Consider the following 26,649-nt stretch of genomic DNA (forward strand, 5'->3'; position numbering starts at 1 on the left):
GTTAGTATGATATTAATAATATATTATACTTCTGTTAGCCTAATCGTGATACTATTTAAGTTATGATCAAAAAATCACTCGTGACGCAGGGGTACCAACACTTTCTGTCGTCAGTGTCATAATAATATCAGAGTGCACTTGGATAGGTTTATGTCCACTATTCGTGTGAACTTATTCATGTTTCGTGTTTAAATTATGTGTCACTTTTCACCACATTAATCTGTTCTCAAGACGATTGGTATGGGTATTAAAATAAAGCACAGAACAATCTTTCGACCCTAATAGGTCATCTTCAGGTTAACAAAGAGGTCATGCCAGCCGTCTTAAAAATACATTTTTATTTGAAGTGGGTTCTTCGTCATCACGAACATTCACAACGTTTCTCTTGTTGTAGATTTTTGTAGAAAGCATCGCCCACCTTCGTGATAATTCAACAATTGAAACTTACTACGACCAAGCTAAACATCTGATCTTCCAGGTGAGTCTTAACAGAATCGTTATCCTCCAATAAGAACTATTTTAACAAAAGTGTTTCGGGTTCTACAACAGAGTAATAATTTACAGATTGAAAAACAAATGTTTCCATTGGCTGTTACATAAAGAAGAATTTGTTCATTTATGTTTGTGTCAAGTTAAGAACTTTTATTTACTATACTCTAAATCTCATATTTCAGTTTGTTTATTTATGTTTGTCTCAAGTTAAGAACTTTTATTTACTATACTCTAAATTTCACATTTCAGTTTGTTTATTTATGTTTGTCTCAAGTTAAGAACTTTTATTTACTATACTCTAAATCTCACATTTCAGTTTGTTTATTTATGTTTGTGTCAAGTTAAGAACTTTTATTTACTATACTCTAAATCTCATATTTCAGTTTTTTTTCTATCTACAGTAAGAATAAACAGTTTTCTACTGACAGTAATTGTATGATATAATCAAATATTTTCGTACCATTAATTACGTGAAATGTTCTGTGGTGAATAAAATGTGCAGATAGGTACTATTGTTGACGTAACTAGGGTATTTTTAGTGTTGAACCAGAAAATATAATTTATTAATTAGAAACAACAGCAAATGTAACCCATCTAAAGAGCTGTACTTTCCAACTTGTAAATAAATCCGTTGCATGATGTAGAAACGTATTGTTTTCTTGCAATATACATCTGTAACTTGAATCTGTTAGTCAGTCATTAGACACAAAAATTACATCACATAAAGGATGCTTACCTTTGCAGTTTATACTGTTATGATGTCAGTAAGACATGCGCATGCCATGAAACACGAGAAGAATCATGCACTCTGTAGGCTACAATATATCATGACGTAAACTTCAAATAAGAATAAATATAGCTTTATTTATTGCTATTTATTGTGAAGGGTTGACAACCCCTGGACTATATGTACTTTCACAGAAAAGAGCAATTTTTCTTTTTGTATAAACCGAAACATTTTGAGAGCCTTAATGTACCCTACCAATCTAAAATAAAGATAAAAGTTTCCCAGAACGTTAAAATCAAAGGTTGAATTCCCGGCGTTGGACACAGCAAATAACTCCAGAGCCGCAGGTTACCAACCTCTAATCTATTCGATAGATACATATTTGTAAACCTATTTTAAAACAGTGGACTTAACATTAAATGTTTGCATATGCAACGGAAACAAAATGTTGAACTACATTATTGTTACCGGTGGAGACATAGCAATATATGGCTATACTAAAATAGCTGACATGTCAGTAGATATGTTGATATGGTGGACATAACGCTGGGGTAGTGTACTAAAATAGCTAACACGTCATTAGATACGTTGATACAATGGGCATAATACTATAAGGCTGTACTAATATGCTGATATGTCATATACAAATGACGTAGATAAACTAAACCAAAAACTCCTGTCTTTAGTGAACAGTCACATTATGTATAACACAGTATTACTGTACAAGTCACGTACATAAACTAAACCAACAACACCTGTCTTTGGAGAGGAATCAGACTGTGTGGAACACAGTATTACTGTACAAGTCACGTAGATAAACTAAACCAACAACTCTCGTCCTTAATGAACAGTCAGACTGTGTTTAACACAGTATTACTGTACAAGTGACGTACATAAACTAAACCAACACCTCCTACCTTTAGTGAACAGTCATACTGTGTATAACACAGTATTACTGTACAAGTCACGTACATAAACTAAACCAACACCTCCTACCTTTAGTGAACAGTCATACTGTGTATAACACAGTATTACTGTACAAGTCACGTAGATAAATTAAACCAACAACTCCTACCTTTAGTGAACAGTCATACTGTGTATAACACAGTATTACTGTACAAGTGACATACATAAACTAAACCAAAACCTCCTACCTTTAGTGAACAGTCATACTGTGTATAACACAGTATTACTGTACAAGTCACGTAGATAAATTAAACCAACAACTCCTACCTTTAGTGAACAGTCATACTGTGTATAACACAGTATTACTGTACAAGTCACGTAGATAAATTAAACCAACAACTCCTACCTTTAGTGAACAGTCAGATTGTAAAAACACACAGTATTACTGTACAAGTGACGTAGATAAACTAAATTGACAACTCAAGTCCTTAATGAACAGTCAGACTGTGTTTAACACAGTATTACTGTACAAGTGACGTACATAAACTAAACCAACACCTCCTACCTTTAGTGAACAGTCATACTGTGTATAACACAGTATTACTGTATAAGTCACGTAGATAAATTAAACCAACAACTCCTACCTTTAGTGAACAGTCAGATTGTAAAAAACACAGTATTACTGTACAAGTGACGTAGATAAACTAAACCAACAACTCTCGTCCTTAATGAACAGTCAGACTGTGTTTAACACAGTATTACTGTACAAGTGACGTAGCTAAACTAAACCAACAACTCTTGTCCTTAATGAACAGTCAGACTGTGTTTAACACAGTATTACTGTACTATTAACTCAACACACAGATACACTTGTGGGGCTGGACACCTACTGATAAGGTAATATATAATACAGTATGGGTGTTGTAAAGTTTCCTCACGCTGTACTTACTATTAAATATTGTTTTTATTTGTTTATTTTTTGATGTGAAGTGTGTTTGTATATGTTTATTTTCTGATGTGAAGTATGTTTGTATGTTTATTTTGTGATGTGAAGTATGTTTGTATATGTTTATTTTGTGATGTGAAGTGTGTTGGTATATGTTTATTTTGTGATGTGAAGTGTGTTTGTATATGTTTATTTTGTGATGTGAAGTATGTTTGTATATGTTTATTTTCTGATGTGAAGTATGTTTGTATATGTTTATTTTCTGATGTGAAGTATGTTTGTATATGTTTATTTTGTGATGTGAAGTGTGTTTGTATATGTTTATTTTCTGATGTGAAGTATGTTTGTATGTTTATTTTGTGATGTGAAGTGTGTTTGTATATGTTTATTTTGTGATGTGAAGTGTGTTTGTATATGTTTATTTTGTGATGTGAATGTGTGTTTGTATATGTTTATTTTGTGATGTGTTTGAAGTATGTTTGTATATGTTTATTTTGTGATGTGAAGTATGTTTGTATATGTTTATTTTGATGATGTGAAGTATGTTTGTATATGTTTATTTTCTGATGTGAAGTGTGTTTGTATATGTTTATTTTTTTGATGTGAAGTGTGTTTGTATATGTTTATTTTCTGATGTGAAGTGTGTTTGTATATGTTTATTTTTCTGATGTGAAGTATGTTTGTATATGTTTATTTTGTGATGTGAAGTGTGTTTGTATATGTTTATTTTGTGATGTAAGTATGTTTGTATATGTTTATTTTGTGATGTGAAGTGTGTTTGTATATGTTTATTTTGTGATGTGAAGTGTGTTTGTATATGTTTATTTTTGTGATGTGAAGTATGTTTGTATGTTTATTTTGTGATGTGAAGTATGTTTGTATATGTTTATTTTGTGTGGTGTGAAGTATGTTTGTATATGTTTATTTTGTGATGTGAAGTGTGTTTGTATATGTTTATTTTGTGATGTAAAGTGTGTTTGTATATGTTTATTTTGTGATGTGAAGTGTGTTTGTATATGTTTATTTTGTGATGTGAAGTGTGTTTGTATATGTTTATTTTGTGATGTGAAGTATGTTTGTATATGTTTATTTTGTGATGTGAAGTATGTTTGTATATGTTTATTTTGTGATGTGAAGTATGTTTGTATATGTTTATTTTCTGATGTGAAGTATGTTTGTATATGTTTATTTTGTGATGTGAAGTATGTTTGTATATGTTTATTTTGTGATGTGAGTATGTTTGTATATGTTTATTTTGTGATGTGAAGTATGTTTGTATGTTTATTTTGTGATGTGAAGTATGTTTGTATATGTTTATTTTGTGGTGTGAAGTATGTTTGTATATGTTTATTTTGTGATGTGAAGTGTGTTTGTATATGTTTATTTTGTGATGTGAAGTGTGTTTGTATATGTTTATTTTTGATGTGAAGTGTGTTTGTATATGTTTGTTTTGTGATGTGAAGTATGTTTGTATATGTTTATTTTCTGATGTGAAGTATGTTTGTATATGTTTATTTTCTGATGTGAAGTATGTTTGTATATGTTTATTTTCTGATGTGAAGTGTGTTTGTATATGTTTATTTTTTGATGTGAAGTGTGTTTGTATATGTTTATTTTGTGATGTGAAGTATGTTTGTATATTTTTTTTGTCATGTAAATTACTACATCGGTCGTGCAGTGTTATTATACAATGAATAACAGTTTACTATTGATTGTAGTAATATCCACTGTTATATTCTGTTATTTTATCAGTTATGTTGATTGTAGTAATATCCACTGTTATATTCTGTTATTTTATCAGTTATGTTTACCAGAACAACACGTATCTCTACCGTACCTTAGTGAACCGCTTGTTTGTGGGCTTTATTGTTCGAAGGAGAACACCGTAGTTCCTGGGCTGTGCTGATTCACCCTTTGTGGAATTCGAAATATTAGTGTTCAACGCTTGGATAAGTGTTGAAGAAATGTGTCTTTCAGTTGACCGGTTTCACTTTGATTAGTCCTATAATACTTTTCATCTCTGCTGCTGGTAACCCCGCACGTGCCCAGCGACGTATCAACCACGTGTGATTAGGCACCTTCTTTAAGGGATTTCCGCAAGATATATATATATATATATATCCAACCGAAGTAATGTGAAAACAGGAAATTATTAAATGTGTAATGGTTTTATTTTTAAAAAGTTGACTTAACATTAAAAGGAATGAATGTAAAAATTACAACATTAACTTACCGTAATGGTATGAAATTACCGAAATGCAGAAGACATTATTATGTACATTATATGTTGTCCGTAATGGTATGAAATTACCGAAATACAGAAGACATTATTATGTACGTTATATGTTGTTTCTGGACGCTAACAGTGTCAGAGTACTCTGATGTTTTTGTAATTACGAAACTTAATCAGACATTTCAAGAGGTGTTCTTTCTCTCGGTGTACACAGCAGATGACCCACTGTGACTTTGCTGTAACAAAACTCACACATGCTTTCTCAGTTGAGTCTCCTGAAGGCTAAGTGGCAAGCCTTTGGGCTGACACTACTAAAAATTGGGTTTAGATACTTGTTGTGGACACAGCACAGATTGCCCACTGTGTAGCTTCATGCTTAACAACAACAAACAATCAGGTTGATTTAAAGAAGAATTGATATAGTGTTCACATATGAATATTTCTGTGCATGGAGCGCAGGAAGCATTATACAGTGAACCATTTCTTCTGCACAAGGAATCTAAGTGATTTACCTGAAAACTGTAAAACAAAACTATTGCACGTTTCAAAGCTTGACAGAGAGTGGTTAGACAGCACTGGTGGTGTTGCTTCTTGTTTACTGTGTCGTCCTGCGCAACAATGTCACTAAACATGATCAGAATTGTGAGTTGTGAAAAAACAAGTGTGACGGTCAGTCCTGTCCTTCGTAACTTTGTTTAGCACAAACCAGTTACCACGTTGAAAGCGAAACAAAATCTTTGTGGCCGTTGACTGGCTAGCTTCTCTCTTATCAGTAATTCGAAATTAGGGATGACTACACATGATCCAGGTGTCTTTCACCAGAAACGTCTACGAATGACCCAAAGATTTGTCATTATAAACAGATATACATGACCCACAGGTCTGTCATTAGACCGGGTTAGGTTTTTCATCAGGGACAGTTACAATGATCCAGGAGATTTTCATTAGGGACGGTTACATATGATCCAAGAGTCTCTCATTAGAAACGGTTACATATAACCCAGGAGTCTCTCATTAAGAACGGTTACATATAACCCAGGAGTATCTCATTAAGGACGGTTACATATAACCCAAGAGTCTCTCATTAGGGACGGTTACATATAACCCAGGAGTATCTCATTAAGGACGGTTACATATAACCCAGGAGTCTCTCATTAGGGACGATTACATATAACCCAGGAGTATCTCATTAAGGACGGTTGCATATAACCCAGGAGTATCTCATTAAGAACGGTTACATATAACCCAGGAGTATCTCATTAAGGACGGTTACATATAACTCAGGAGTATCTCATTAGGGACGGTTCCATATAACCCAGGAGTATCTCATTAGGGACGGTTACATATAACTCAAGAGTCTCTCATTAGGGACGGTTACATATAACTCAGGAGTATCTCATTAAGGACGGTTACATATAACCCAGGAATCTCTCATTAGAGACAGCTACATGTAACCCTGGGATCTCTCATTAAGGACGGTCACATATGACTCCCAGGTATCTGGCTACGAACGTCTACAAACTTCTAGAAATATTAAAAACGAATAATTCACTGTTACAGGCAGACATTTCTAGAGGAGCGTTTAATACAACCAGACCATCATTTTAAAGTCAAAGAGTAATTCACTGTTACAGGCAGACATTTCTAGAGCGTTTGATACAACCAGACATCATCTTAATGTCAAAGAGTAATTCACTGTTACAGGCAGACATTTCTAGAACGTTTAATACAACCAGACCATCATCTTAATGTCAAAGAGTAATTCACTGTTACAAGCAGACATTTCTAGAGCGTTTGATACAACCAGACATCATCTTAATGTCAAGGAGTAATTCACTGTTACAGGCAGACATTTCTAGAGCGTTTGATACAACCAGACATCATCTTAATGTCAAAGAGTAATTCACTGTTACAGGCAGACATTTCTAGAACGTTTGATACAACCAGACATCATCTTAATGTCAAAGAGTAATTCACTGTCACAGGCAGACATTTCTAGAGCGTTTAATACAACCAGACATCATCTTAATGTCAAAGAGTAATTCACTGTCACAAGCAGACATTTCTAGAGCGTTTAATACAACCAGACCGTCATCTTAATGTCAAAGAGTAATTCACTGTCACAAGCAGACATTTCTAGAGCGTTTAATACAACCAGACATCATCTTAATGTCAAAGAGTAATTCACTGTCACAAGCAGACATTTCTAGAGCGTTTAATACAACCAGACCGTCATCTTAATGTCAAAGAGTAATTCACTGTCACAGGCAGACATTTCTAGAGCGTTTGATACAACCAGACATCATCTTAATGTCAAAGAGTAATTCACTATTACAGGCAGACATTTCTAGAGCGTTTGATACAACCAGACATCATTTTAATGTCAAAGAGTAATTCACTGTTACAGGCAGACATTTCTAGAGCGTTTAATACAACCAGACATCATCTTAATGTCAAAGAGTAATTCACTGTCACAGGCAGACATTTCTAGAGCGTTTAATACAACCAGACCATCATCTTAATGTCAAAGAGTAATTCACTGTTACAGGCAGACATTTCTAGAGCGTTTAATACAACCAGACCGTCATCTTAATGTCAAAGAGTAATTCACTGTCACAGGCAGACATTTCTAGAGCGTTTAATACAACCAGACCGTCATCTTAATGTCAAAGAGTAATTCACTATCACAGGCAGACATTTCTAGAGTGTTTGATACAACCAGACATCATCTTAATGTCAAAGAGTAATTCACTGTCACAAGCAGACATTTCTAGAGCGTTTGATACAACCAGACATCATCTTAATGTCAAAGAGTAATTCACTGTTACAGGCAGACATTTCTAGAGCGTTTGATACAACCAGACATCATCTTAATGTCAAAGAGTAATTCACTGTCACAGGCAGACATTTCTAGAGTGTTTGATACAACCAGACCGTCATCTTAATGTCAAAGAGTAATTCACTGTCACAAGCAGACATTTCTAGAGCGTTTGATACAACCAGACATCATCTCAATTTCAAAGAGTAATTCACTGTTACAGGCAGACATTTCTAGAGCGTTTGATACAACCAGACCATCATCTTAATGTGAAAGTTTCTTTGATATATCCACAGAATGAAACTTAGGAACTGACAACTGGAGATGAAATTTACAAACGAAGGCAGAAAGGCATGTAGATGCTTTCTTTAGTTGAAACAGCGGGCGTATTTAAAAATATTTCACTACCTTTTTTATCGTGAGTGTGTGGGTCAACCATAATACTTTTCGTATCCTATAATATAACTAGTTCTTCTATTAATAATTCAAATATATAAGTACTATCGTAAACACACTTAGAAAATTAACGCTAACGGCTACAAAGGCAGATTATTGTGACCAGCATTAGGACCTCTTGAGACCATGTGGTATTCTAACCCAGACTAAGGCACTTCACATGAAGTATTCTAGTGACCAGTTTTAATCGATTTTTAAGAATTCATTGTTACTGTAACTTAGCTTTGCAACTTCGTTATAGTGAAACAAACACTACATTCAAGGTTAACATAGGAACTCTTTAAATTCCTGAAGGTTTAGTTGGAAAAGACCATTAGAAAAAATTAGCAAATGTGTTTTGTTTCATTGTAGAGAAAACAGTGAAGTTGGATGAATAGAGATAGTAGTGAAGTATTTAAATATTGTGAAGTTAGATAAATTGGGAAATTAGTGGAGTTAGATGAATAGAAAAACTTGGGAAATTAGATGAATAGAGAAATTATTGAAGTATTTAAATATAGAGAAGTTTTGTGAACAGAGAAACTAGTATAATATTTAAATATAGTGAAGTCACATGAATAGAGAAACTAGTGACATATTTAAATATAGAGAAGCTAGAGGAATAGAAAAACTGGTGAATCATTTAAATATAGTGAAGTCACATGAATAGAGAAACTAGTGACATATTTAAATATAGTGAAGCTAGAGGAATAGAAAAACTGGTGAATCATTTAAATATAGTGAAGTTTTGTGAATAGAGAAACAAGTGAAGTATTTAAATATAGTGAAGTTGACAGATGGATAGACTAGTGAATTATTCAAATATATATGAAGTAGACAGATGTAAGGAATAGTTAAGTATTGAAATATGGTGATGAAGACAGATGTAGAGGCTAGTGCAGTCCTTAAATGTGGTGAGGTAGACAAATGTAAAGACTGGTCAATTATTTATATGTAATGAAGTGTTTAAATATAGTGAAGTTAGATTAATAGAGAAACTAGTGTAGTGTTTAAATATAGTGAAGTTAGATGAATAGAGAAACTAGTGTAGTGTTTAAATATAGTGAAGTTAGATGAATAGAGAAACTAGTGTAGTGTTTAAATATAGTGAAGTTAGATGAATAGAGAAACTAGTGTAGTGTTTAAATATAGTGAAGTTTACAGAAGTAAATACTAGTGAAGTATTTAAATGTTGTGAAGCCAGATGAATATAGAAAGTAATGAAATATTTAAATGTAGTGAAGTAGACAGATGTAGAGACAGGTGAAGAAGATATTAGTATCCTTTCCAAAGTGTTACATGTGTTTTTTTTCTAAACTTCCATAAAGTACATTATGTTATTATCTTTTCTGAAGTTACAACGTGTTCTTATCTTCCATACTTCCATAAAGTGCATTATGTTATTATCTTTTCTGAAGTTACAACGTGTTCTTATCTTCCATACTTCCATAAAGTACATTATGATATTATCTTTTCTGAAGTTACAACGTGTTCTTATCTTCCATACTTCCATAAAGTGCATTATGTTATTATCTTTTCTGAAGTTACAACGTGTTCTTATCTTCCATACTTCCATAAAGTACATTATGATATTATCTTTTCTGAAGTTACAACGTGTTCTTATCTTCCATACTTCCATAAAGTACATTATGATATTATCTTTTCTGAAGTTACAACGTGTTCTTATCTTCCAAACTTCCATAAAGTACATTGTGTTATTATCTTTTCTGAAGTTACAACGTGTTCTTATCTTCCGTACTTCCATAAGGTACCTTATGTTATTATCCTTTCTAAAGTGTAACACGGCTTCTTATCTTCCGTACTTCCATAAGGTACCTTATGTTATTATCCTTTCTAAAGTGTAACACGTCTTCTTATCTTCCGTACTTCCATAAGCTAAATTATGTTTTTATCCTTTCTAAAGTATATGTGTTCTTATCTTCCGTACTTCCGTTATATACCTTATGTTATTATCTTTTCTGAAGTTACAACGTGTTCTTATCTTCCATACTTCCATAAAGTACATTATGTGTTCTTGTCTTCCGTACTTCCATAAGCTAAATTATGTTTTTATCCTTTCTAAAGTGTAACACGTTTTCTTATCTTCCATAAGCTACATTATGTTATTACAAGCTATATTATATTATTATCCTTTCTAAAGTGTTACTTGTATTCTTATATTCCCTAAGGTACATTATATTATTATCCTTCATAAGATATATTAGTGTTTAGATTTAGTTCGACTACTTGTTTGAATCAGTATTTCTCTTGTCTCCTTTCTCCACGTTTTGATATTAAATATTAATCTATGTCTAAATGTTTTGTTTGGAAATTTGGTTATTTTCCAAATTATAACATCCTTGAAAAGAACGTTTAATTACGTCTTCGAACGTTTGGGGCTAAATAATAGATTTATAAAAAAACACTGTGGTTAACCTCTTTGTATTGATAAATGTTGTATTTACTGATAGTTTTATTAAACATAAATATTTGGCATGGCAAGTTACCAAGACAGTTTCACTGACGGACGAAAATCTCCAACCTAATATAAATATTATCAAACTGAGACAAAAATAACACATTCTGCAATTAGAATAGAGACCCCAGAAAAACGAATAGACTCTTCCACTAGAAGCAGCCAGATATCGCGCACGTGTAGTTCTCTAGCGTTTTAAACTTGCTTCTTGGTAGCGGACGTTTGTAGAAGATAACGGTTTTAATATCTTGGTTCAGTGTCCCAGTCAATCTCTGTATTACAGCGGAAAGAGAGAACCTTAGATCTGTCTGTGAAAAACAGTAATCATTGAACACATAAACCTAAAACAGTTATATAAAAACTGTAAACTCGTATAGCTTACTCCAGAAGATAAACTGACCCTGTCAACTAATTACTAAGGTAAGCTTTATTCCAGTTTGGTACAACGATTAATGATTCTATTGTGATTCCATTTTATCATTATTTAATCGCAATCCTGGATCTATGTGACCACGAAGGGGTTGGATTTGGTGGTTTTGTTAACTGGACGTGATAGGTGAATTACAATTTTGAGTGTAGTACTTAGACTTTTAGGCTTGGAAGAAGGGATATCTGGTCCCTTTCCAAGGAACTAATGTGCTGAAACTAACAGTAAGTTGTAGACTCAACTAAACGTTTACATAGCTGTCTAGTCCTAGATTTTCCCACCCACATCACTTGTCTTTAATCACTTAAAGGATGGTACCATGAAACTGCTATATAAATGCGAGATGTTTGTCTCTGTTTCTTGTTATAAATAACGAAATTCTATGTCTACACATCTTACAGTTACAAAGTGCATAATTCTTACTAGCACGAAGTTACGCTCTAAACATATTGTCGCTAGTTAATTAACAAATTGAAAATTGTTAATTGTTACCGACATTTATAGCTTAGTGTAACAAGCAACTGGTTCATTTGTAAGAGTATTGTTACCGACATTTATAGCTTACAGTGTAACAACAAAATGGTTCATTTGTAAGAGTATTGTTACCGACATTTATAGCTTACAATGTAACAAGAAACTGGTTCATTTGTAAGAGTATTGTTACCGACATTTATAGCTTACAGTGTAACAAGCAACTGGTTCATTTGTAAGAGTATTGTTACCGACATTTATAGCTTACAGTGTAACAAGAAACTGGTTCATTTGTAAGAGTATTGTTACCGACATTTATAGCTTACAGTGTAACAAGAAACTGGTTCATATGTAAGAGTATTGTTACCGACATTTATAGCTTAGTGTAACAAGCAACTGGTTCATTTGTAAGAGTATTGTTACTGACATTTATAGCTTACAGTGCAACAAGAAACTGGTTCATATGTAAGAGTATTGTTACCGACATTTATATCTTACAGTGTAACAAGAAACTGGTTCATTTGTAAGACTATTGTTACCAACATTTATAGCTTAGTGTAACAAGCAACTGGTTCATTTGTAAGAGTATTGTTACCGACATTTATAGCTTACAGTGTAACAACAAAATGGTTCATTTGTAAGAGTATTGTTACCGACATTTATAGCTTACAATGTAACAAGAAACTGGTTCATTTGTAAGAGTATTGTTACCGACATTTATAGCTTACAGTGTAACAAGCAACTGGTTCATTTGTAAGAGTATTGTTACCGACATTTATAGCTTACAGTGTAACAAGAAACTGGTTCATTTGTAAGAGTATTGTTACCGACATTTATAGCTTACAGTGTAACAAGAAACTGGTTCATATGTAAGAGTATTGTTACCGACATTTATAGCTTAGTGTAACAAGCAACTGGTTCATTTGTAAGAGTATTGTTACTGACATTTATAGCTTACAGTGCAACAAGAAACTGGTTCATATGTAAGAGTATTGTTACCGACATTTATATCTTACAGTGTAACAAGAAACTGGTTCATTTGTAAGACTATTGTTACCAACATTTATAGCTTAGTGTAACAAGCAACTGGTTCATTTGTAAGAGTATTGTTACCGACATTTATAGCTTACAGCATAACAAGAAACTGGTTCATTGTAAGAGTATTGTTACCGACATGTATAGCTTACAGTGTAACAAGAAACTGGTTCATATGTAAGAGTATTGTTACCGACATTTATAGCTTACAGCATAACAAGAAACTGGTTCATTTGTAAGAGTATTGTTACCGACATGTATAGCTTACAGTGTAACAAGCAACTGGTTCATTTGTAAGAGCATTGTTACCGATATTTATAGTTTACAGTGTAACAAGCAACTGGTTCATTTGTAAGAGTATTGTTACCGACATGTATAGCTTACAGTGTAACAAGAAACTGGTTCATTTGTAAGAGTATTGTTACCGATATTTATAGCTTACAGTGTAACAAGAAACTGGTTCATATGTAAGAGTATTGTTACCGACATTTATAGCTTACAGTGTAACAAGAAACTGGTTCATATGTAAGAGTATTGTTACCGACATTTATAGCTTACAGCATAACAAGAAACTGGTTCATTTGTAAGAGTATTGTTACCGACATGTATAGCTTACAGTGTAACAAGAAACTGGTTCATTTGTAAGAGCATTGTTACCGATATTTATAGCTTACAGTGTAACAAGCAACTGGTTCATTTGTAAGAGTATTGTTACCGATATTTATAGCTTACAGTGTAACAAGCAACTGGTTCATTTGTAAGAGTATTGCTACCGACATTTATAGCTTACAGCATAACAAGAAACTGGTTCATTTGTAAGAGTATTGTTACCGACATGTATAGCTTACAGTGTAACAAGAAACTGGTTCATTTGTAAGAGTATTGTTACCGATATTTATAGCTTACAGTGTAACAAGAAACTGGTTCATTTGTAAGACTATTGTTACCAACATTTATAGCTTAGTGTAACAAGCAACTGGTTCATTTGTAAGAGTATTGTTACCGACATGTATAGCTTACTGTGTAACAAGCAACTGGTTCATTTGTAAGAGTATTGTTACTGACATTTATAGCTTACAGTGTAACAAGCAACTGGTTCATTTGTAAGAGTATTGTTACCGACATTTATAGCTTACTGTGTAACAAGCAACTGGCTCATTTGTAAGAGTATTGTTACCGACATTTATAGCTTACAGTGTAACAAGAAACTGGTTCATATGTAAGAGTATTGTTACCGACATTTATATCTTACAGTGTAACAAGAAACTGGTTCATTTGTAAGAGTATTGTTACCGATATTTATAGCTTACAGTGTAACAAGAAACTGGTTCATTTGTAAGAGATTTGTTACCGACATGTATAGCTTACAGTGTAACAAGAAACTGGTTCATTTGTAAGACTATTGTTACCAACATTTATAGCTTAGTGTAACAAGCAACTGGTTCATTTGTAAGAGTATTGTTACCGACATGTATAGCTTACAGTGTAACAAGAAACTGGTTCATTTGTAAGAGTATTGTTACCGATATTTATAGCTTACAGTGTAACAAGAAACTGGTTCATTTGTAAGAGTATTGTTACCGATATTTATAGCTTACAGTGTAACAAGAAACTGGTTCATTTGTAAGACTATTGTTACCGACATTTATAGCTTAGTGTAACAAGAAACTGGTTCATTTGTAAGAGTATTGTTACCGACATTTATAGCTTACAGTGTAACAAGAAACTGGTTCATATGTAAGAGTATTGTTACCGACATTTATAGCTTACAGTGTAACAAGAAACTGGTTCATATGTAAGAGTATTGTTACCGACATTTATAGCTTACAGCATAACAAGAAACTGGTTCATTTGTAAGAGTATTGTTACCGACATGTATAGCTTACAGTGTAACAAGAAACTGGTTCATATGTAAGAGTATTGTTACCGACATTTATAGCTTACAGCATAACAAGAAACTGGTTCATTTGTAAGAGTATTGTTACCGACATGTATAGCTTACAGTGTAACAAGAAACTGGTTCATTTGTAAGAGCATTGTTACCGATATTTATAGCTTACAGTGTAACAAGCAACTGGTTCATTTGTAAGAGTATTGTTACCGACATGTATAGCTTACAGTGTAACAAGAAACTGGTTCATTTGTAAGAGTATTGTTACCGATATTTATAGCTTACAGTGTAACAAGAAACTGGTTCATTTGTAAGACTATTGTTACCAACATTTATAGCTTAGTGTAACAAGCAACTGGTTCATTTGTAAGAGTATTGTTACCGACATTTATAGCTTACAGTGTAACAAGAAACTGGTTCATATGTAAGAGTATTGTTACCGACATTTATAGCTTACAGTGTAACAAGAAACTGGTTCATATGTAAGAGTATTGTTACCGACATTTATAGCTTACAGCATAACAAGAAACTGGTTCATTTGTAAGACTATTGTTACCAACATTTATAGCTTAGTGTAACAAGCAACTGGTTCATTTGTAAGAGTATTGTTACCGACATTTATAGCTTACAGTGTAACAAGAAACTGGTTCATATGTAAGAGTATTGTTACCGACATTTATAGCTTACAGTGTAACAAGAAACTGGTTCATATGTAAGAGTATTGTTACCGACATTTATAGCTTACAGCATAACAAGAAACTGGTTCATTTGTAAGAGTATTGTTACCGACATGTATAGCTTACAGTGTAACAAGAAACTGGTTCATTTGTAAGAGCATTGTTACCGATATTTATAGCTTACAGTGTAACAAGCAACTGGTTCATTTGTAAGAGTATTGTTACCGATATTTATAGCTTACAGTGTAACAAGCAACTGGTTCATTTGTAAGAGTATTGCTACCGACATTTATAGCTTACAGCATAACAAGAAACTGGTTCATTTGTAAGAGTATTGTTACCGACATGTATAGCTTACAGTGTAACAAGAAACTGGTTCATATGTAAGAGTATTGTTACCGACATTTATAGCTTACAGCATAACAAGAAACTGGTTCATTTGTAAGAGTATTGTTACCGACATGTATAGCTTACAGTGTAACAAGAAACTGGTTCATTTGTAAGAGCATTGTTACCGATATTTATAGTTTACAGTGTAACAAGCAACTGGTTCATTTGTAAGAGTATTGTTACCGACATGTATAGCTTACAGTGTAACAAGAAACTGGTTCATTTGTAAGAGTATTGTTACCGATATTTATAGCTTACAGTGTAACAAGAAACTGGTTCATATGTAAGAGTATTGTTACCGACATTTATAGCTTACAGTGTAACAAGAAACTGGTTCATATGTAAGAGTATTGTTACCGACATTTATAGCTTACAGCATAACAAGAAACTGGTTCATTTGTAAGAGTATTGTTACCGACATGTATAGCTTACAGTGTAACAAGAAACTGGTTCATTTGTAAGAGCATTGTTACCGATATTTATAGCTTACAGTGTAACAAGCAACTGGTTCATTTGTAAGAGTATTGTTACCGATATTTATAGCTTACAGTGTAACAAGCAACTGGTTCATTTGTAAGAGTATTGCTACCGACATTTATAGCTTACAGCATAACAAGAAACTGGTTCATTTGTAAGAGTATTGTTACCGACATGTATAGCACAGTGTAACAAGAAACTGGTTCATTTGTAAGAGTATTGTTACCGATATTTATAGCTTACAGTGTAACAAGAAACTGGTTCATTTGTAAGACTATTGTTACCAACATTTATAGCTTAGTGTAACAAGCAACTGGTTCATTTGTAAGAGTATTGTTACCGACATGTATAGCTTACTGTGTAACAAGCAACTGGTTCATTTGTAAGAGTATTGTTACTGACATTTATAGCTTACAGTGTAACAAGCAACTGGTTCATTTGTAAGAGTATTGTTACCGACATTTATAGCTTACTGTGTAACAAGCAACTGGCTCATTTGTAAGAGTATTGTTACTGACATTTATAGCTTACAGTGTAACAAGAAACTGGTTCATATGTAAGAGTATTGTTACCGACATTTATATCTTACAGTGTAACAAGAAACTGGTTCATTTGTAAGAGTATTGTTACCGATATTTATAGCTTACAGTGTAACAAGAAACTGGTTCATTTGTAAGAGATTTGTTACCGACATGTATAGCTTACAGTGTAACAAGAAACTGGTTCATTTGTAAGACTATTGTTACCAACATTTATAGCTTAGTGTAACAAGCAACTGGTTCATTTGTAAGAGTATTGTTACCGACATGTATAGCTTACAGTGTAACAAGAAACTGGTTCATTTGTAAGAGTATTGTTACCGATATTTATAGCTTACAGTGTAACAAGAAACTGGTTCATTTGTAAGAGTATTGTTACCGATATTTATAGCTTACAGTGTAACAAGAAACTGGTTCATTTGTAAGACTATTGTTACCGACATTTATAGCTTAGTGTAACAAGAAACTGGTTCATTTGTAAGAGTATTGTTACCGACATTTATAGCTTACAGTGTAACAAGAAACTGGTTCATATGTAAGAGTATTGTTACCGACATTTATAGCTTACAGTGTAACAAGAAACTGGTTCATATGTAAGAGTATTGTTACCGACATTTATAGCTTACAGCATAACAAGAAACTGGTTCATTTGTAAGAGTATTGTTACCGACATGTATAGCTTACAGTGTAACAAGAAACTGGTTCATATGTAAGAGTATTGTTACCGACATTTATAGCTTACAGCATAACAAGAAACTGGTTCATTTGTAAGAGTATTGTTACCGACATGTATAGCTTACAGTGTAACAAGAAACTGGTTCATTTGTAAGAGCATTGTTACCGATATTTATAGCTTACAGTGTAACAAGCAACTGGTTCATTTGTAAGAGTATTGTTACCGACATGTATAGCTTACAGTGTAACAAGAAACTGGTTCATTTGTAAGAGTATTGTTACCGATATTTATAGCTTACAGTGTAACAAGAAACTGGTTCATTTGTAAGACTATTGTTACCAACATTTATAGCTTAGTGTAACAAGCAACTGGTTCATTTGTAAGAGTATTGTTACCGACATTTATAGCTTACAGTGTAACAAGAAACTGGTTCATATGTAAGAGTATTGTTACCGACATTTATAGCTTACAGTGTAACAAGAAACTGGTTCATATGTAAGAGTATTGTTACCGACATTTATAGCTTACAGCATAACAAGAAACTGGTTCATTTGTAAGACTATTGTTACCAACATTTATAGCTTAGTGTAACAAGCAACTGGTTCATTTGTAAGAGTATTGTTACCGACATTTATAGCTTACAGTGTAACAAGAAACTGGTTCATATGTAAGAGTATTGTTACCGACATTTATAGCTTACAGTGTAACAAGAAACTGGTTCATATGTAAGAGTATTGTTACCGACATTTATAGCTTACAGCATAACAAGAAACTGGTTCATTTGTAAGAGTATTGTTACCGACATGTATAGCTTACAGTGTAACAAGAAACTGGTTCATTTGTAAGAGCATTGTTACCGATATTTATAGCTTACAGTGTAACAAGCAACTGGTTCATTTGTAAGAGTATTGTTACCGATATTTATAGCTTACAGTGTAACAAGCAACTGGTTCATTTGTAAGAGTATTGCTACCGACATTTATAGCTTACAGCATAACAAGAAACTGGTTCATTTGTAAGAGTATTGTTACCGACATGTATAGCTTACAGTGTAACAAGAAACTGGTTCATTTGTAAGAGTATTGTTACCGATATTTATAGCTTACAGTGTAACAAGAAACTGGTTCATTTGTAAGACTATTGTTACCAACATTTATAGCTTAGTGTAACAAGCAACTGGTTCATTTGTAAGAGTATTGTTACCGACATTTATATCTTACAGTGTAACAAGAAACTGGTTCATTTGTAAGAGTATTGTTACCGATATTTATAGCTTACAGTGTAACAAGAAACTGGTTCATTTGTAAGACTATTGTTACCGACATTTATAGCTTAGTGTAAGAAGCAACTGGTTCATTTGTAAGAGTATTGTTACCGACATTTATATCTTACAGTGTAACAAGAAACTGGTTCATATGTAAGAGTATTGTTACCGACATTTATATCTTACAGTGTAACAAGAAACTGGTTAGTTTGTAATATTATTGTTACTGACATTTATAGTCAGTAATTTATTCTGATTGTTCAATAACGAACAGTTAGGTAAATGAAATTAACAAAAAACATATGTTGATTAAAAACCAAACTTTTTCAACAGGGTTTCTATAATTATGGAATGCAAAGCTGTGAAAACGGAGAAAAGTCGTCTTTAAACGATTATTTCTCAGGGGCTGTCTGATATTCCCAAAGTGTAGTGTAGTGAGACAAGTATTCCAGAATGAAGTTTTGTTATTGTTTTATTATGAGGATAATATTTCGACAGATCAAAAGCTTTAATTACGAATAACAATAATGTAGGCTCCCGAAATGGTTATCAGTTTATATCCCTGACAAAACCCTATACAAATACTACTTATTAAAATACGAGCAAATAACACGAAAGAACATTAGGCCTACATGTGTGATTGCTTTTCTTACCAGCTTTTGGACATACGACCGTTTAAAATATCGGACTGTTACTATTATGGCTTTCTGGAATATCTCTTTGCATGTTTTGAATTTCACTTACTTAATTTAGCAGTGTGAGACTAGAAAGGCAGCACCACCAACTCTCGGGCGAGCCTTTTACCAACAAATAGTGGGATTGACCATACACATTATAACGTCCTCACGGTAGAAAGGGTAAGCATGTTTGATGTTACAGGGATTCGACGTGTTTTTTTTATTATTATAATTTCTTTGATACAAATCTCATACAAAGTAGTTTTTGTTTTGTTTCTTAAGACAAATAGCTCATGTTCTGGAGAGTATAATATTCGTGTTTAAGACAAACAACCCCCGTTCTAGAGAGTATAATATTCGTGTTTAAGGCAAACAACCCCGTTCTAGAGAGTATAATGGTAGTGTTTAAGACAAACAACCCCCGTTCTAGAGAGTATAATGGTAGTGTTTAAGACAAACAACCCCCGTTCTAGAGAGTATAATGGTAGTGTTTAAGACAAACAACCCCCGTTCTAGAGAGTATAATGGTAGTGTTTAAGACAAACAACCCCTGTTCTAGAGAGTATAATGTTAGTGTTCAAGACAAACAACTTCTGTTCTAGAGAGTACAATGGTAGTGTTTGTTTCTTAAAATAAATAACTTTTGTTCTGGAGAGTATAATGGTTGTGTTTGTTTCTTAAGACAAACAACCTCTATGCTAGAGAATAGAAGACAAACATTTTATATTTTGTTATTTATTTTTACTAAATGTATCTTATTATATTCATATTTCCAACCATCTATGGATGCTCGGCTCTTAGCCGAGTGTGGAAATGATTGAATACACGACTGGCTTGGGAAAAGTATGTTTTATTCTGTCCAATACTAAAGAAAGTAGTTAATTTAACGTGAAAGGAATCTTATATTTGTCCAACGGTAAACTAGACTAAAGTGAGTGAAGCCATAATACTAATGTAGTCGACTTTTACTTGTGACAGTAAAACAAACCTAACGTTTCACGGAAAACAACCAATATTACGTCTGACCAGGCGTGGTGATGCACATAGCGTGTTGGACTATGACTCTGAAAGTCCAAGTGTTGAGATGGAAACACATGATCCTCAAAATGATAGTTATGAGTAGCGCAAGAGGTGGAGGTGCCGACAATACCCCAAGCTCTCAGTTGTGGTTTTATAACTTTTAAAATTGGGTTTCTGTCCCCATAACAGACACAGTACAGACAACAAATAAACAATTTGTTCTCCATTTCCAAACTAAGGACAGGTATCACATATAATCCAGAATATTTTATATAGTTTTGCACACATTTCAGAAAACAACAAAAAATTACGTCACTTTCTCCAGTTGCACGTGACTGATACTAAAAAAAAAAGTGACGTCATGCTCTTAATAAAATTGGACGGGCTTAATGTTCGTGCGCGTAACCTTCCATACATACTTGTATTTTATGTCAATATTTATTTAAGTTTTAGAGTATGCAAAAACAGCTTAATCAAAAAGAAAAAATATTGTGGTACTTGTGGTTTCGTTTTCGTTTATTTTAGGAGATAGAGGTATGTATTCTCCTTTACTAATTCAGTGTCGTGTACACAAAACTTAGACAAGAAAAGTTTGCTATGGTACTTGTGGTTTCGTTGTTAGGGGTGGGTGGGTTCGCTGCCACTCTGTATGTAATACCTTACTGATCATTCAATCTCCAACTGTTTGTCTCATGATAAATATTGATTACGACATCACCACTACATTCGTGAGGCTTGGTGATTACATTTCTCAGCCTACCTAGATCCCACGCGGTTCGACCCCCGCTCTACCTTGGCCGCCTGACTTAAAACATGCCTCTAAAAGGACCAGCACTGTCTTCCGTTACGTGCTTGACCTATTATGTTGGTAACTCCGGACAGTGTGCAAGAGCTTATGCGATTGAATAACCATATATCGTGTGTGCATGACAACGTATACCGCTAGAGGGCGTAAGTCTTAAGCTCCTCTACCATCATACACTTTGAATACACTAGGTCTTGTTTTATATACAGACTATACATCGTAAGTATTGTGTTATATAGACAGAAGGTACAGTATAACATAGGTGTTGTGTTGTGCAGACTATACATCGTAAGTATTGTGTTATATAGACAGAAGATACAGTATAACATAGGTGTTGTGTTATGCAGACAGAAGGTACACTATAACATAGGTGTTGTGTTATATAGACAGAAGGTACAGTATAACATAGGTGTTGTGTTATGCAGACAGAAGGTACAGTATAACATAGGTGTTGTGTTATGCAGACAGAAGGTACAGTATAACATAGGTGTTGTGTTATGCAGACAGAAGGTACACTATAACATAGGTGTTGTGTTATATAGACAGAAGGTACAATATAACATAGGTGTTGTGTTATGCAGACAGAAGGAACAGTATAACATAGGTGTTGTGTTATGCAGACAGAAGGTACAGTATAACATAGGTGTTGTGTTATGCAGACAGTAGGTCCAGTATAACATAGGTGTTGTGTTATGCAGACAGAAGGTACAGTATAACATAGGTGTTGTGTTATGCAGACAGAAGGTACAGTTATAACATAGGTGTTGTGTTATGCAGACAGAAGGTACAGTATAACATAGGTGTTGTGTTATGCAGACAGAAGATACAGTATAACATATGTATTGTGTTATACAGACTAAAGGTCCAGTATAACATAGGTGTTGTGTGATAAAGACTGAAGGCCCCATATAACGTAGGTGTTGTGTTATAGAGACTAAAGGTGCAGTATAACACAGGTATTGTGTTATAGAGACTAAAAGTGCAGTATATAGCATAGGTATTGTGTCATAGAGACTAAAGGTCACGTATACAGCATAGGTATTGTGTTGTACAGACTAAAGGTCCACTATAAAATGGGTATTGTGTTATACAGAATCAAGGTCCAGTATCGCACGTCTGGTGTTATAGTTACACGTTATCTATTGCTTTCAATACCGTGCAAATATCATAATCAATAATGGGAACATTATGACGTCATGGTCACATCCACTATTCGTTGGTAAAGAACAGTTTAATAATTGGCGGTGGGTGTTGTTGATTAGGGACAACTACCGCAGATAACCCATCAGTAATTCAACACAACATTAAAGAGAAATAAAGCTTTAACCAGATACAGTGTAGTTGAAATACTCTTGAATAATCTTAACTTTTAGTACCTTTAACTAGATATAGTGTAGTTGAAATACTCTTGAATAATCTTTACTTTCAGTGTCTTTAACTAGATATAGTGCAGTTGAAATACTCTTGAATAATCTTTACTTTCAGTACCTTTAACTAGGTATAGTGTAGTTGAAATACTCTTGAATAATCTTTACTTTCAGTACCTTTAACTAGATATAGTGTAGTTGAAATACTCTTGAATAATCTTTACTTTCAGTACCTTTAACTAGATATAGTGTAGTTGAAATACTCTTGAATAATCTTTACTTTCAGTACCTTTAACTAGATATAGTGTAGTTGAAATACTCTTGAATAATCTTTACTTTCAGTGTCTTTAACTAGGTATAGTGTAGTTGAAATACTCTTGAATAATCTTTACTTTCAGTGTCTTTAACTAGATATAGTGCAGTTGAAATACTCTTGAATAATCTTTACTTTCAGTACCTTTAACTAGGTATAGTGTAGTTGAAATACTCTTGAATAATCTTTACTTTCAGTACCTTTAACTAGGTATAGTGTAGTTGAGAAACTGTGTGTTGATGACGGATGGTGTTTTAGTTGTACTGTTTATGTTTCTCAACTTTTGTTTTTTAAAGAATTATTTTAAAAATACTTAGACGTATTTAAAGTATGGCAATATTGGCTCTTGTCCAAGGCTGGAGCTTGTTGGCTGAGTTAGAAATATCTGTTGTTTTGTATAGGGAAATTTTCGTAATCCACCAAATAAAGACTGGATTGTACCTTTCTCTTCCGTAGGGTGTTATTGAACCGGAAAGTGAAACTGTATTCTCTCTGGCAGCTCTCGTGCTTCAGGAAGTTTCCGGAGATTACTGTGAGTAAGTATTGATAACCCTAACATGAAAAGAAACCAAAACCCACTTGTGTTGATGTTTGTATGCCCAGTTCGGTAAGTGCACGTTCTATCAAAACATGTCCTACTAAATCAATATTTGAAACAAAATATTTCGTATATATAGGTAACTATTTAGGTAAAGTGTATTAGTCTATAGAAATATTTTTTTTAAGTTTCAGTTTTACGATAAAGGTGTATGCGTGTTTTATAAATAATCTAAAACGACAGGTGTGATTAAAGCTACGAGCGCACGTGGCTGTTTATAACTGTCTTTGTAACTTCTAATCAAGAATGATTATTGAATAACGTGCGGGTTTTCAAGGTGATTGAGAAGTTACATCGGTATTCTGAGTGGGCAGAGTTTTTAAGCAATAAACCTTCATGTCGGGTTTATCTTTATAAGAAACAACCTAAGAGATACCTACAAACAGTCTTACCTCGCATGCTCTAACTATTGTGTGGTGGTGTTTTCTCTTTTTCCTGCACTTAACTGTTCTCAGAGTTTATCCAGAGATTCTTTATTCTACACAGTTTTGTTTTGAACCAAAGTCGTCTTCTATTCCGTGTACTAACCTGACGTATCGTCTACTTCATGTCGTAAAGGCCCATCTCAAATTGAACGCCAATCGTACTTGTTAACCACAAGGATTCTATTCTTCAAGGTTTCGTATGAAGCATAATTCGTGAGTTTGTAGAGCTTTGTGTAGAAAGCGACACTTTTGACTTGCGTTAGAAACGTCACTGTGTTAAGACTAGTTTTATTTCAACTCGAGAAACACCAAGGAATAAAAACTCCGTTGATTTTAATTAAAAAGTGTTTTCTTCTGGTATGTTGCATTGACTTGTTTTATCTTCCACATCATTTTCCAATGGTGTATTCCATAAATATGAATTCAGGGTTTCAGTAACCGTGGTGGACATAGTATAGATCGTCCATTGTTCAGCTTTCGTTAAACGTCAAATATTTGATTAAAGAGGGCGTTCTAGGGCATCTTTTTTTTACATCTCTGGATATTATAAATACACTGTTGTCTTTCACATTGCACACACACAGAGAGAGAGAGAGAGAGAGACAAACATTACGCTGTGGAAACTAAATAAATGACGTTTTAAGTCGCTGGAGTAACTTCCTTCAATTACACAGCGTCCGTCATCGAAATGTAGTTGTGACGTCACTTTAAAAACTTCTCGTTACGACTAACAAGTTACAGTCTGTAGGGTAAGTATAACACTTTCAGCGTTGAGTTAGATGATGTCTTATCTCCTCAACATGGGTCAATCAAAGTGACATCTACGTGATTCTTGGGTATTCTGTTAAAGATAGGTAGTTCAAACTAAAAGTAATGTTCATGGGCTCCAAACTATCTCTAACTTCATCTGGTATACATGGTGTCGTGCTACCACCAATGTTATAAAAGACGATGGTGCAGGTTGATGTATTAGTTTAACCAACCGGAAATAACATGTTAATTAGAGACTTCTTTTGGGCACAGATTACGTGACATTCAGAAGCACTTACATTCAACTGATTTTCTTAGAACTTTGTGTGGTGTCGCTTGGTAACTACACAGGATTGTGGGGAATTCGAATTTTATTGTTGACATACAGCGGCTGTACATCATCGAATTTAATACTGTTAGCCTCAGATATCAGGCTATCTAAAAGTTCTAAATAAAACTTCAATAGAAATGAAATAGAGGGTGTGTAGAAAGGATAAACATGTATGTTATGTATATCACTAAAAACATTTAAAACAGACATGTGTTTGTCTTACCCTAGTTTTTGTATACTTTAGTACCAGCATAACATAGTCGTCACAAAATTTTATGTCCAAGAACACATCTTTATGACCAATATCTTGATATCCAAAAACACATCTTTATAATCAATATCTTGACGTCCAAAAACAAATTTTTATGACCAATATCTTGATAACAAAAGCACATATTTTTGACCAATACCTCGATAAACAAGAACACATCTTTATGTCCAATATATTGATGTCCAAGAACACGTCTTTATAACTAATATCTTGATAACAAAAACACATCTTAATATCCAATATCTCGATAAACAAATACACATCTTTATCACCAATACTTCATGTCCAAGAATACATTTTAACAAACATTTGTTGGAAACCTATGACAACATGAATATTATATTTTCCTCTGAATATACCAAACTAACAGGTGCCATAGATTACCAGTGATTTCATACCAAACTAACAGGTGCCATAGATTACAAGTGATTTCATACCAAACTAACAGGTGCCATAGATTACAAGTGATTTCATACCAAACTAACAGGTGCCATAGATTACCAGTGATTTCATACCAAACTAACAGATGCCATAGATTACCAGTGATTTCATACCAAAGTAACAGGTGCCACAGATTACCAATGATTTCATATTCAAATGGGATTACGTGAATTAAACCTTTATGAAAAGCCTCCAAACAGGAAATTGAATTAAGAACCCAAACGCTGATTGTAGTTAGTCATGTTTGTTAATCATGTTTGTTGACCACGTTTGTTAACCATGTTTGTTAATCGTGTTTGTTAATCACGTTTGTTAACCATGTTTGTTGACCAACCACGTTTGTTAATTGTGTTTGTTAATCATGTTTGTTGACCACGTTTGTTAACCATGTTTGTTAATCGTGTTTGTTAATCACGTTTGTTAACCATGTTTGTTAATCATGTTTGTTGACCACGTTTGTTAATCGTGTTTGTTAATCACATTTGTTAACCACGTTTGTTAACCATGTTTGTTAAACACGTTTGTTAACCATGTTTGTTAATCACGTTTGTCAACCATGTTTGTTAATCGTGTTTGTTGATCACGTTTGTTAACCATGTTTGTTAATCGTGTTTGTTAATCACGTTTGTTAACCACGTTTGTTAACCATGTTTGTTAATCATGTTTGTTGACCAACCACGTTTGTTAATCGTGTTTGTTAATCACGTTTGTTAATCGTGTTTGTTAACCACGTTTGTTAACCATGTTTGTTAATCATGTTTGTCACGTGTT

At 33.5% G+C, this 26,649-nt stretch overlaps 1 protein-coding gene across 1 annotated transcript in view; it reads left to right on the forward strand.

Annotated features, from left to right (window-relative positions):
* The first annotated feature begins 401 nt into the window (after nt 1–401).
* The window catches only part of LOC143241700 (FERM domain-containing protein 4A-like), a 39,428-nt gene continuing 13,180 nt past the window's right edge, over nt 402–26,649 (forward strand). Inside the window, exons 1-2 of the mRNA XM_076484930.1 lie at nt 402–478; nt 23,519–23,598. The gene's annotated coding sequence lies outside the window, so the exon portion shown is untranslated. The remainder of the gene's footprint in view (nt 479–23,518; nt 23,599–26,649) is intronic.

Source organism: Tachypleus tridentatus, unplaced genomic scaffold (genome assembly GCF_004210375.1).
Source record: "Tachypleus tridentatus isolate NWPU-2018 unplaced genomic scaffold, ASM421037v1 Hic_cluster_1, whole genome shotgun sequence".
NCBI classification, from domain to species: domain Eukaryota; kingdom Metazoa; phylum Arthropoda; class Merostomata; order Xiphosura; family Limulidae; genus Tachypleus; species Tachypleus tridentatus.